The sequence below is a fragment of the Carassius carassius genome, chromosome 18 (genome assembly GCF_963082965.1).
Source record: "Carassius carassius chromosome 18, fCarCar2.1, whole genome shotgun sequence".
In the NCBI taxonomy this organism is placed as follows: domain Eukaryota; kingdom Metazoa; phylum Chordata; class Actinopteri; order Cypriniformes; family Cyprinidae; genus Carassius; species Carassius carassius.
Window position 1 is genome coordinate 18283620 of NC_081772.1, and position 12539 is coordinate 18296158.

The following is a 12539-nucleotide window of genomic DNA, read 5'->3' on the forward strand; positions in this document are numbered from 1 at the left end:
CACACACACACTCTCTCTCACTGAACACACACAGTGGTGACTTTTAATTAAGGAGCCATGCATTGCTTCCAGCGACCTTGCAACCCCACCTTTGGATTTCATTGGACAGAAATGTAACCTGTCTGTCACTGTAGTAAGGCAACTTATCTTGGTAACTTTCTTTGCCCCTCCACCCTTCAATGCTCACTTCTGGTCTGTATCTGCCTGTCTTGTTCTGTCTCTGTCTCATCTGCTGTTATATGGCTTCTGGCTAGTGTATGTGAGTGATGGACACTGACATGTCCTTAAACAGTCTTTGTTATGTGAACCAGATCATGTGCCCTGATTTCCCTTACTGCAGTCTGCTTGTGCGTAACAGTGTTGGGAGAACAGCTAAAAGTAGCAGTGCTTCCTATTTAACTTCATTTTTCAGTATTATAACAGCAGCTCTGCGGTTTTCAAAAGATTTGTTTAAGTAGCTTTTCACAAACTTTTTCCACAGGTATTTTTGTAACATTGCTATTTCACACACAGCTGTTAGCAATTGTCAGCAATTGGTAAGAAACTAAAACATCTCTTCTGAACTGAGAAGTTCTGTTCAGTTTAGTGAATCCTTTTGACTGTGTACAGTAGATGCCTGCTTGGCCGTCTTTCTGTTGCAATATAATACTGCAATATTTATTATTTACTTAATGTTTATAATGTAATATCATTATACTTTTATTATTATTATTAGTATAATAGATATTATACTCAGGGATTAAGTCATTTGTGGATTAATGCGTATTGGAGACGCGAACCGTTTAAAACAATTCAGTTCAATTTGGTGAACTGGTTCAAAAAGAACCGGTTAAATCGAATGATTCGTTCGTGAACCGAATATCACAACCTGCTTTGTTTTGAACTCTCTCACAGCAGACACGGAAGAGAAGACAATGCTGAATAAAGTCGTAGTTTTGGCTATTTTTGGACCAAAATGTATTTTCGATGCTTCAAAAAATTCTAACTGACCCTCTGATGTCACATGGACTACTTTGATGATGTTTTTCTTACCTTTCTGGACATGGACAGTATACTGTACACACAGTTTCAATGGAGGGACTGAGAGCTCTCGGACTAAATCTAAAATATCTTAAACTGTGTTCCAAAGATAAACGGAGGTCTCACTGGTTTGGAACGACATGAGGGTGAGTTATTAATGACGTAATTTTAATTTTTGGGTGAACTAACCCTTTAATGCAATGACAGCATTCAAACCGACACTAAGTGCTCTTTATGCTCTTAAAACTGTAACACATTAAAACATTTCAAGAAATAAAAAGTAGTCAAGATTTTGTAAAAAATTTGAGATGGAGATGTAATTTGGAGTCTACCAACAGCCTCGATTGTACAGCACGTACCATGTTGATAGCATTTAGGAGAGCAACTTCAACTTTAAAGATTGCACTTTCGGGGACATCTTAACACCATCCAGGTCCAGGAAATGTTTGTGGAACACCTCAAAGGTGTAGCGCAGTATTGGGGGGTATGCCAGGTTGAGGGCATAAATAAGCCCCATCAGCAGTGTGCAAGCTTTAGCAGTACCGCCACATCCTGGAAACATCTCCCTGCCTTCCAAAATGATGGACACATCGACTGGATCCTCTTTATCAGCACCATGGATGACCAGTATCTTAAGGACATGTTCAGCGGCATCACTGCGAGTGTCCTCCTGCATACAGTTTATAAAAAAGAAAGATCAATTCTATTGAGAAACAAGTACAAAAGAGATTCATTATCAATGCAGAATGAACATGCTTGCTAAAAATTACTTAACATAACTCACATTGTTAAATTCAGTATAATGTGTTTTACCTTGATTCAACATAAGTAAAAAAGTTAGTAGAACATTGTGCAAGACAGATAAAATTCACAGATTGTACCCATAAAATGAATGTTGTTCGAAACCATACATTGTGTGACTCTGCATCTTTACAGTGCCAGGAAACCCTTTGTAATATCCAGACTACGTTTAAGTTGTGACTGCACATAATTTGGACAATTGCTGAGTGGAAAATCTTCATGTTTGTGTCTTACTTTTTCCCTTGCGCTTAAAAATGATTTTTATGACAAAAACAAAATCATGCTTTACCGGGCAATCTTCAAATAGCTCTTCTTCTTTCTCGCCGAGGTACAGGATAAGGCTTGCGAATGACAGTTTCACGTCTGCTTTGGTACTGTGAACAGATTGATAATGTGTCAATACTGTGTGAATTACAAGCAGGAGGATCTGTTCTGCATATATACCTGCATGCAGTTTGTCTGTGTGCAGTATTCTGCAGATTTTAACAACTTGCCGCCCATTGCGTTCAAAGTGAACGGTTTTTGCTTCATCTCCTAGACTGAGATGCACAGGGATGAAGCTACTGATGCTAACTTTGGGCTAACCTTTAGCCCAAATCCTCCCACACTTAAGCCGTGAAAGGCTGTTGTCTAACGATAGGTTTTAAAAACATTACATTTTATTTTCATTAAAAAGGTGACCGGACCTTCATACCGCTAGCTTACTAAAATAAAATGGCTGAATTCATACAAGCACTTGCTGCTACACATCAATGTTTAACGTAATTGGTATCCAAGTTCACCTGCCATCTGGTACTGCATTTTTCCAAACGTTCCTTCTTTGATGCAGACTTTGATAAATTAATTGCTGCAAAATTTTCAGTGGATATAAAACTACTAACGTAAACGTTTGACACTTTTAAATAAGGCTAACATTAGCTAGGACACACACAGGCAGTCAGCACTTTAATGACTGCGACGTTAACCTTATTGTGATTAAAACTCACGTTCAGATAATTTTGAACCGTAACGTCTATGCAATAATCAAACCATCAAAATGAACACATAGTTGTTATCACAAATCTAAAATAGAAAAGTCAAAACTTACCGAAAATAAGTCAGCCAAAAGTGACCACCCAAACCGACCGTCTCTGCCACTGCCAGACGGATCTTGTTTAAAAAAGAAAAAGAAAAAAAAAAAAGCACGCGGATTCAAACGCACTTTGCTTTTCTTACATTTAATCAGTCAATTATAATAATAATTGAGGCTAATAATTTAGGCTGATAAACAAATTAAATCAGAATCTGTGAAAAAATTCTACAAAAATCTGTGAAAACTTTATTTTTTCCAATAAAAAAAAAATACATAAAATGTTGCAAATTAGCAAAATAGTATGTCCTTTAAATTAATCTATTTTTACTTACTACTTTTTGTTTATTTATTATTGCTAAAGAATGCCCATATACCTTTAACATGAACTTTTAACATCAGTGGAACATTTCTATTACACAAAATGTTCTTTAGATTGGAAAAAAAGTTTGTTCTTCCAAACTTGTATGCTATCCATCCTAAATAGCACTCTAACATCAGTTTCAAAATTGCTTCCCCAACACTGGGGTGCATAAGCCGTTATCACTCCACCAGGGCACAGAGTCTTGTTTACAAGGTACCAGGGAGCCATACTGATACACACATACTGTGATGTTCGTTAGTGCAAAAGTCCAAAACTGGCAAATATCAATTTTTTTTTATTTCTGTGCTGCTTGAGTTTATGTTTGTTGTGTGTCTACTGCTGTGTATTTTGTGTGTTTGTGAATGTGTGTTTGACACTCAGCGTAGCGTGACCACAGAGCTCATCCAGTCGATGCTCATTTTCAGAGCATGACCCCGTTACCATGCCGCTGACAAACTGCCGGTCCACAGAGGAATGATGTGAGCAGAGCCACTCCACTGAACATGCACACTCAAACACACACTCACACAATTTGCTGTGAGGATATATATCTCTGGTCATTGTTCTGTACGATTGCGGCATGCAGTCGGGCCTTTCTCATTTAATAGTAGTAGCTGCATTAACTTTGAACAGACACTTAGAATTTAGACACGTAGCTGAGAAAAATATGATTAAAGTGATTAATCACAAGGCTGTAACAATATTAGCAAGGCCGCACTGCAGAAAAGCACAGAGCTTATTAACTGCAGAACTGTCAGGATTTATTTATTTATTTTAAAAGATAAAGCTCTGCATCTTTAGTAAATCTCTGCTTATTTATTTTTCCATCAGATCAGCTTTAATGCACTTATCAAAATTAAAGCAAGAAAATTTCAAAAGTTTAGGTTTTAATGACATATATATATATATATATATATATATATATATTCAAATTGTATAATTTAGCTTACAATCTGCAAAGTAGTGGAAATATATGTTCAAATACTCTATTTTATATTGTCAAAGAAATTTAATCAAGTTTATAAACAAATATGCTTTGTTTTTCCACGAAATCTGTAATTCTCAGTTATTGTTTAAACGTTGTAAAACACCCACTGATCTCACAGAAAACATCTGGGTCATTTTTGCCTAATTTTCAGAATCATTCATATATGTATAGATCGGCTGAGAATTGAACAAACATTTATAACCTGGCTGACAGGAATCATGTTTTTGTAGTAGTTTTTCTGCTGATTAAGGCATAATAAGACTTTTTAAATATACAAATGGACATCATATTTTGTTAAAAAGTATGACACAACACTATTTTTTTGGAATTATTAGGAATTAGAAATATTAAGAAGCAAGTATTGGATTTCATTCAACAAATATGATGCAGGGCAGTGCAATGCAGTGCCTTCTAAGTTTTCTATAACAGTTAGTTCTGGTCCTCTAACTTGATTGGTCACTTGGTGGTCCAAGACTGCAGTCGAAGAGCACTAAATGTTCCAGACCAGAGTATGTGAGCAGTGTGGAGTGGTGTGTTTTGATCAGCCATTTACAGGCTCTGGGAAACATATGCTGCTGTGTGGAGACTATTAGAACCAGAACTCAACCCTTATAATAAAGACCCAAAGGGGAACAAACAAAGTATTTGGTTGAAACCCTCGAGTCTCACTCAAACTCTCCCGTAAAGAAACAATCTTGAGTGCACTGTAAATAAGTTAGAGCACTTCTGCTGAGCCTCGGGCCGGTAATGAAAGGATCAGAGAGGACTCTTCAGGGAGGTTCACATGTTCTTCAGGTCTTATAGTTACGTTTAGAACCACAGAAAGAGCTGACTACTGAAATCACCAAATTTATAAACATAAAAATGTAAGTGAGTGGGGCGGGGCCGAGAGTCATGGGAACAGGAGCGAAGCTTGTGGAGTGATTGAGAAATGAGTGACACCTGCTCGACCCACCGGTCTCGAGTCCCACGGAGGAGATGGAAGGATATAAAACTGGAGCGACGACAGTGAAGGCCGAGAGAGGACTAGGATTGGGCTTTTGTTGTGTTTTGATTTAGTTTGTGCGTCAGGGGCTGCCGTGCTGTTTTGACTTTATTTTGTTATTAAAGTTGTCATTTTGATTGTCTGCCGGTTCCCGCCTCCTTCTTCCCGATGAATATGAAGTTTTATTGTTACACATGGGTTTAGCTTTAGATAAATGTAATATTATACAGTATAAATACAGCCTGTAAAACATAAAAGGAAAAATAGACAAAGAATGGCCAAAAATTTAACTTAGCATAAAATGAAAATTAATTCATGTTCTCAATGCAATATATATATCTTTTTTATTTATTAATAATTTTTTTGACATCCTCTATTTTTATTACAGTTTAATTTCTCTGGTTCTGGTTCTCTGGTTCTTTCTGGTAAAAAAAAACAAACAAAACAAACAAACAAAAAATCCAATTCACAACCAATGGATACAGCCTGATCCCTGCCCTTTTATTAATGAATTAATGAAACCAACAATATGGACATTTTCATGGACAGACTGCTCAACTTTACAGTAAAAAAAAAAAAACAAACAAACAAAAAAAAATCTAACCAAAAGCTAGAAATAGACCAATCAATATTAATAATAATAATAATAATAAAAACATTTCTATGTGAAATAATGTCTGTACAACAAAGTCGCAACACATACCAATCCAAAAAAAAAAAAAAAAAAAAAAAAAAAAGATAGATAGATAGATATAATGCATTCTGTGGCAGACTTTTCTTTGTGTCAGGGCAACAATTAAGTAAACAAGAAATAAATATTTAGTGATTTATAATAAGTGAGATATTAGTTAATATAATTAGTGAATAATATTAGTTAATATGATATATTATTTTTATATTAAGTGAAATATTAAAATATATTATATTAATAATACGTTATATTAAATGAAATAATAAGTGAGACAATATTGTCTTTTTTTCGCTAAAGAAAATGGTTTCAAACAAAACCATGTTGTGCGTCTCTGCAGCACAACACAGTGGTGTTTCCTTGAATGAATTTGCATCGAAAGAATCAGTCAGTGATTCACTGATCCATTTATAAAAACAGTTTCTTACTTTGTTCCTGCATGAATCAGCTGTTTTGAAAGAATCAATTGAATAAATGACTCAACAGCTCACTCAGTTTGACAGTGGCTTGCCGCAACCTACTGGTATTCTGCTTTTCCTATTTAAAACATCTATCTCATAACATTATTAATGCAATCGGTATGTGCAGTATAAATGCATGTGAAAGCGCTAAAAACATAAGTGTATAGAGCCCTGCATGTTTAATTATTCTTGGCTTTAAAAAAATAAAATAAATAAAGACACTAAGCCAAAGTAGATTTTAAACATATATATTTTTAAGTGCATCCTGTGTATTCTGACACATATATATCTACATGTGATCCACACATTGGTAACATGATTCCTACATCTGTACTATTATGTTGCACATGTTGTCTACATGTCAAATTCAAGTGGTTTTCCTGTAATGGGTAAAAAAAAATACGTCAGACAAAATAGAGAAATATTTGAATGGTGAATACACAGGATGGACTGCTTTGCCAATTTCATAAGAAAACCTGGCATGAAAATTGAGGAATGTAAAAAATCTTCTTGGTCTCTGACAGAATGATGGGTGAAATGTTCAAAAACAGACACCTGAGCAGCAGAGGGTTGAGCTCAAATTATTCAACCTTGGACTTAGTTCAGACAGTTTTACTGTCAGGAAAACTAAACCACACTAAAAAAATTGAGAAATATTTTCATGCCTTATTGATTTGATTTGGCATGATGGATTATATTACAACTTCTGCCAAGAAGGGGGCATAGGGGTAAAGATGGCAATCAGATCAATGCATTCTGACAATACAGCAAATGTGCAGTAAAAACAGCAGAATTTACATAATTCTCTACTCAGAAGTGAGTCCAACATTGTTCAAAATTTACTTTAGCTATACATTAGCAGTGCAGAAGTGTCTACAGCCCCTGGTCTGACTCTAAAAAACATAGAAAGCACATTTCTGCTCTACAGTATGAAGATGAGCCGCTGCTGTCAACCTTCCCATAAGACTGCAGCAGCATCTGTAGCCTTCAGCTTTTACTATACATTCTGTTCTGTTAAGTGCTGTATAAGTTACTTTTAATTAACCCTCATGCTCCAACAGCTCAAAAAAGAAATCATTTATGACTTCTCTTAACCCTATGAGAACTGAAACAAAATTTAAATTTACTGTTACTGAAAAAATATATTATTTATAATGCCTTTTAAAAGTTTAGGGCAAGGATGCATTACATAGTGTCATCAATTGCGCATTGAATTGATCAAAAATGACAGTAAAGACGTTCTGAACTGTTCTTTTGAACACTAAAATATTAAGCAGTGCTATTGTTTTGAACATTGATAAAAATAAGAAATGTTGGTAATGCTTTAGAATAATTGTCCATTAGTTAATGTCAATTCATTCATTAATTAACAAACAATTAACAATACATGTATTACTGTATTTATTCATCTTTGTTAATGTTAGTTAATGAAAACACAGTTATTCCTTGTTAGTTCATGCTTATTCACAGTGCGTTAACTAATGTTAACAAGCACAACTTTTGATTTGAATAATGCATTAGTAAATGTTGAAATTAACATCAACTAAGATTAATAAATGCTGTAGAAGGATTGTTCTTGCTTACATCATGTTAACTAAAGTAGTTAACTAACAATAATTAATGGACCATTATTCTAAAGTATTATCGAAATGTTTCCTGAGCAGCATTGAGGATCATGTGACACTGAAAACACAATATACGAAAACAACAACAACAACGTTATTTCAAATTGTAGCAATAATTCACAATATTACTGTTTGTACTGTATTTTTGACCAAATAAACACAGCTTTTGTGAGCATAAGAGACTTTCAAAGACATTAGGATAAATATTACAAATACCAAACTTTTGAATGGCAATGTATTTTTTGGTCTCCATGTAAAGCCTGACTAAATACAATACTAACTACATCTGCCTACTGGAATACATCTCATTTGAATAAATAAGAGAAACATAACAGAACAATTTAAATAGAAAATAAATCTATGATATTATTTTAGTTCTTTAAGTTATTTTTAATCAAAAAGCATTACTAAAAGTAAATCGGGAGATGAGGAGTGTTAATTCGTTCTTTTTTTATACAATAGATGTGCCAGTATTGCAATGTTGACAGTCATTTCAATAGTTTCTTTGAATTTAATTTTCAGAAATTTGAGATATACAATCTAATTAAAATATATAATGAATTGTATTCTATTCCAGGTACCAGTTAGAAGACTAAGCTGCAGTGACATTCTGCATCTTATTTTTACGATCTGCCATTCTAAATGAACATCAAAGCAAAGACAATGTGCTTTGTTCATATAAGAGAGAAAATATGTGACCCTGGACCACAAAACCAGTCTTAAGTGTCAATTTTTCGGCATTGAGATTTATACAGTAAATACAATGAATAAATAAGCTTTCCATTGATGTATGGTTTATTAGAATCTGACAATATTTGGCTGAGTTACAGCTATTTGCGTATCTGGAATCTGAGGGTGCATAAAAATCTAAATACTGAGAAAATTGCCTTTGAAGATGTCCAAGTGAATTCTTAGCAATGCATATTACTGATCAAAAATTTAGTTTTGGATATATTAACAGTAGGAAATTTACAAAATATCTTCATGGAACATGATCTTTTCTTAACATCCTAATAATTTTTGGCATAAAAGAAAAATCGATAATTTTGACCCATACAATATTTTTTGGCTATTGCTAAAAATATACCTCAGCGACTTAAGACTGGTTTTGTAGTCCAGGGTCACATATGTGTGTTAGGGTGAGCGCATGTCTATGCGGTTGAGGATAGATGTACTCTAGATGAACATTGCAGCTCATTTCACATGGAAATATTTTGCTAAGCTATGAGAGAAAACTTGACTGCCTGATTACCAAGCATTAAAAAAACATTTTGTCTGCTTTGCTCTGATCTCTTCTCCTCTCCTCATCAAGCTATGGCTCAAAGGGAACAGCACACTCCCTGTTGACTCATACCTCATGCCTCATGCACACACACACACACACACACACACACACACACACACACCTGCTCTCAATAGATAAGTGGAGTCTCTGGGCAGGCCTGAATCTGATGGAATTCTTCTCAGCCTTTTTGCCAGAGCGCTGAAAATGCTGCCAGCTTACTCTCATCCCCAACCCTCTGTGCTTTTTTTCTCTGTGTCTCCCTCCTGCACCTCATCTCTTCATTCTGTTCCCCTGTCCATCTTCTTGGTCTTATTATAGAGCGTAGGTTTGAGAACCCTTCTTGGGACAAGCAGGATCAGGGGCCAGAATCACCTTTATGGACTTACCTGCCAATGACGAGTGAACTGAGAATTTTTATTTTTACCAGCCATGAATATTTCTTAAATGGATTTGGGTAATTGTATTTGGGATATATATATATATATATATATATATATATATATATAATTTTTTACTGTAGATATATTTGTTGGAATACTATTAAAAAGAAAATAAAACAAATGATAAATATGGTTTTATTTTAAATTACAAAAAAACATTCATTTCTTAAATCTAATAAATCAATTATTTCAAAAGTGGCTGGGGTTTGCGGGGGCCCTAGTGCAGCTTGTACCAGGGGGCCCTGTTAGAAATTGTTTCATTTGTATGTTTGTTCTATTTGTGCCATTCATACAGTTTTTTTTTTTCAAGTTTGAAGGTGTCCAGGTACAGAAACCGAATAATCAAATGTAAAATGGCACTGCGTAGTCTTCACTCTAAAAATGAAATATACAGTCAAATCAAAATTTATTCAGACACCTTCAACATTTCTCACATTATCAGTTTATTATAGATATAATTTAGAAAATTGTAATAAAATAAGGACAAGAACTCAGAGTTAAACTGTGTCAGAACAAATTCATCTTGATAATGTCAGATAACTTTGATTGAAATGTAAGTAATGAATTCTGCGGAATAGCTGTCAACTGTTAAATTTAAGATCACAGTTAGATTATACCAATGTAACTCAACCAATTACCAAGCAATGCTTAATTTTGTTCAGTCTGTGGTGAAAAAGTTGCATTAGCAATTAAAGAAAAAAATGCTTAAGCAAAACATGCTCAGGTCAAAGTGTCTGAATAATTTTTGGTCCCAAATTATTTATAAATTTTACTGGTAGTCCATTGTATGAAGAATTTTGGGGTATAATGTCACAGTTTACTTTATTATGTTATCCTCACTTACATAAATGAACCATAGTGTCTTGCAACCACTAGTAAAAAAAACTACAAAGTAATTCATTCAAGAGTAGTGAGTGATTTTCTTTCTTTAATTTTCTTGAATTTACATTGAGGACACCAACAGCAGCTAGTAAATTAGGTGTTGTCACTTTAAGAGACAGTACATCCATTATAATGATACACATCTGATTTCTTTCTAAGTTGTTTTTTTGAGGTTACTATCAAAGATGGGTATTTTGAAATCATTTAGCAAGAATAGCCAAATTCAGATGTGTCTCTTTGCGTGCGCCCTGTGAGCAGAGAACACTGCGTGCGGAAGCTTGAGTGGGCTCTCTCACATCTTTTTCTGTTTGTTTTGTTTAAACTGCGGTTTGTATATGTTCCTTCAGATGCATGAAGGAGAGCTTGGTACACGAAGGAGAGCTTGGTTTGGTGTTGCTGTCCGTGAGACACGACTCTCTGAGTGCGCACAACTACTCAGTTGAGTTTTTCCATGTCTTGTGTTTGAATGCTTTAAACTTTTTTGAATGTTTAAATTGGCAAGGCTTAAAAACACGTTTAAATTATATGCTTTCATGACGATGCACAGCAATGGCCCGTCATCTGTCCTGAGCGTCTTTTTATTCTGGCCTCAACCAGTCGGTTGAGATGGCCGTGGGCCCCTATAATCGTCACCAACTTTCACCACAATAGCGACAGCACTGGCTGGGTGTCAGAATGCAGTGCATCACAGTTTGTTAATGCGTAGCTGCAGACCAGTCAGGGTGCCTACTGACTCCTGTCCACCACCGAAAACAGGACCAGTGCGCATCAGAAGACTCGAATACACAACCTTTGGGTTACAAGTCTGAATCTCTATCCTTTAGGCCACGGCGGCCTCCAGTCAGTGGCCTAAATGCCTCGTTAATTAATTAATTCGTAACCATGTACACCATTTCATGGAAACAGTATTCCCTATTGGCTGTGGCCTCATTCAGCAGGATAGTGCACCCTGCTACAAAGCAAAAATAGTTTAAGAATGGTTTGAAGAGCACAACAACGAGTTTGAGGTTTTGACGTGCCCTCCAAATTCCCCCGATCTCAATCCAATCGAGCATCTGTGGGATGTGCTGAACAAACAAGTCTGATCCATGGAGGTCCCACATTGCAACTTACAGGATTTAAGGGATTGGCTGCTAACATCTTGGTGCCAGCTAGAGACCACAGCACACCTTCAGGGGATGCCTTGATGGGTCAGGGCTGTTTTGGCAGCAAAAGGGGGACCAACACAATATTAGGAAGGTGGTCATAATGATCGGTATACAGTACATGTGTATTTAAAAAACAAATACATTATTTCACAAATATGTGAAAGTCGTAGTTATGTAAATGTTGACTATTGTATGACTCATGTATAATGACTCTTTTAAGACTCTTTTCTATTTTTTGTCATCCTACGCAGATAAATTTCTATTGATAAATGTTATACTAATGTAAATGTTAGAAAATGTGTCATGACAGATGTTTTCTTAAGTAGAATCCCTCAGTTCACTTCCACTAGCAAGGGTTTGATTATCATGCTTACAGTTCGATTTGTGACTATTGTTTTGCAGTTCACAATAAAGTTATCAGTCAACTGGTGAATAACCCCTTTTATCCATCCAAAGCCAATTTTTACTCATGTTTGAGAGTGTTAATTTGGATCAAGACTAGGTTCACTGCTCTAATATTTTGTAACACTTTATTACCAGTAATATACAGCGTTATTTTACCCCACACACAGCTGAAGCATACAGCATTCATTACCCCACACACAGCTGAAACATACAGCATTCATTACCCCACACAGCTGAAACATACAGCATTCACATGAGTTCTCTCTTTGTGCTTTTGCTGCCAATTGGAGGGCATGCATGATTCTGTCGACTAATGCATTTTTGCAAATATGTAAAGTAGCTCTGGTACATGAGTAGATTGTTGGTTTCTAATATTGC

General features: G+C 35.3%; 1 long non-coding RNA gene across 1 annotated transcript; it reads right to left on the minus strand.

The window, feature by feature from the left end:
* Positions 1-1609: 1609 nt before the first annotated feature.
* Positions 1610-2977, minus strand: LOC132091906 (uncharacterized). The gene is made up of 3 exons (XR_009422158.1): positions 2909-2977; positions 2111-2195; positions 1610-1690 (listed from the first exon to the last, which is right to left on the minus strand). It is a non-coding gene; the product is annotated as an uncharacterized LOC132091906 (long non-coding RNA).
* Between the last annotated feature and the right edge of the window lie 9562 nt (positions 2978-12539).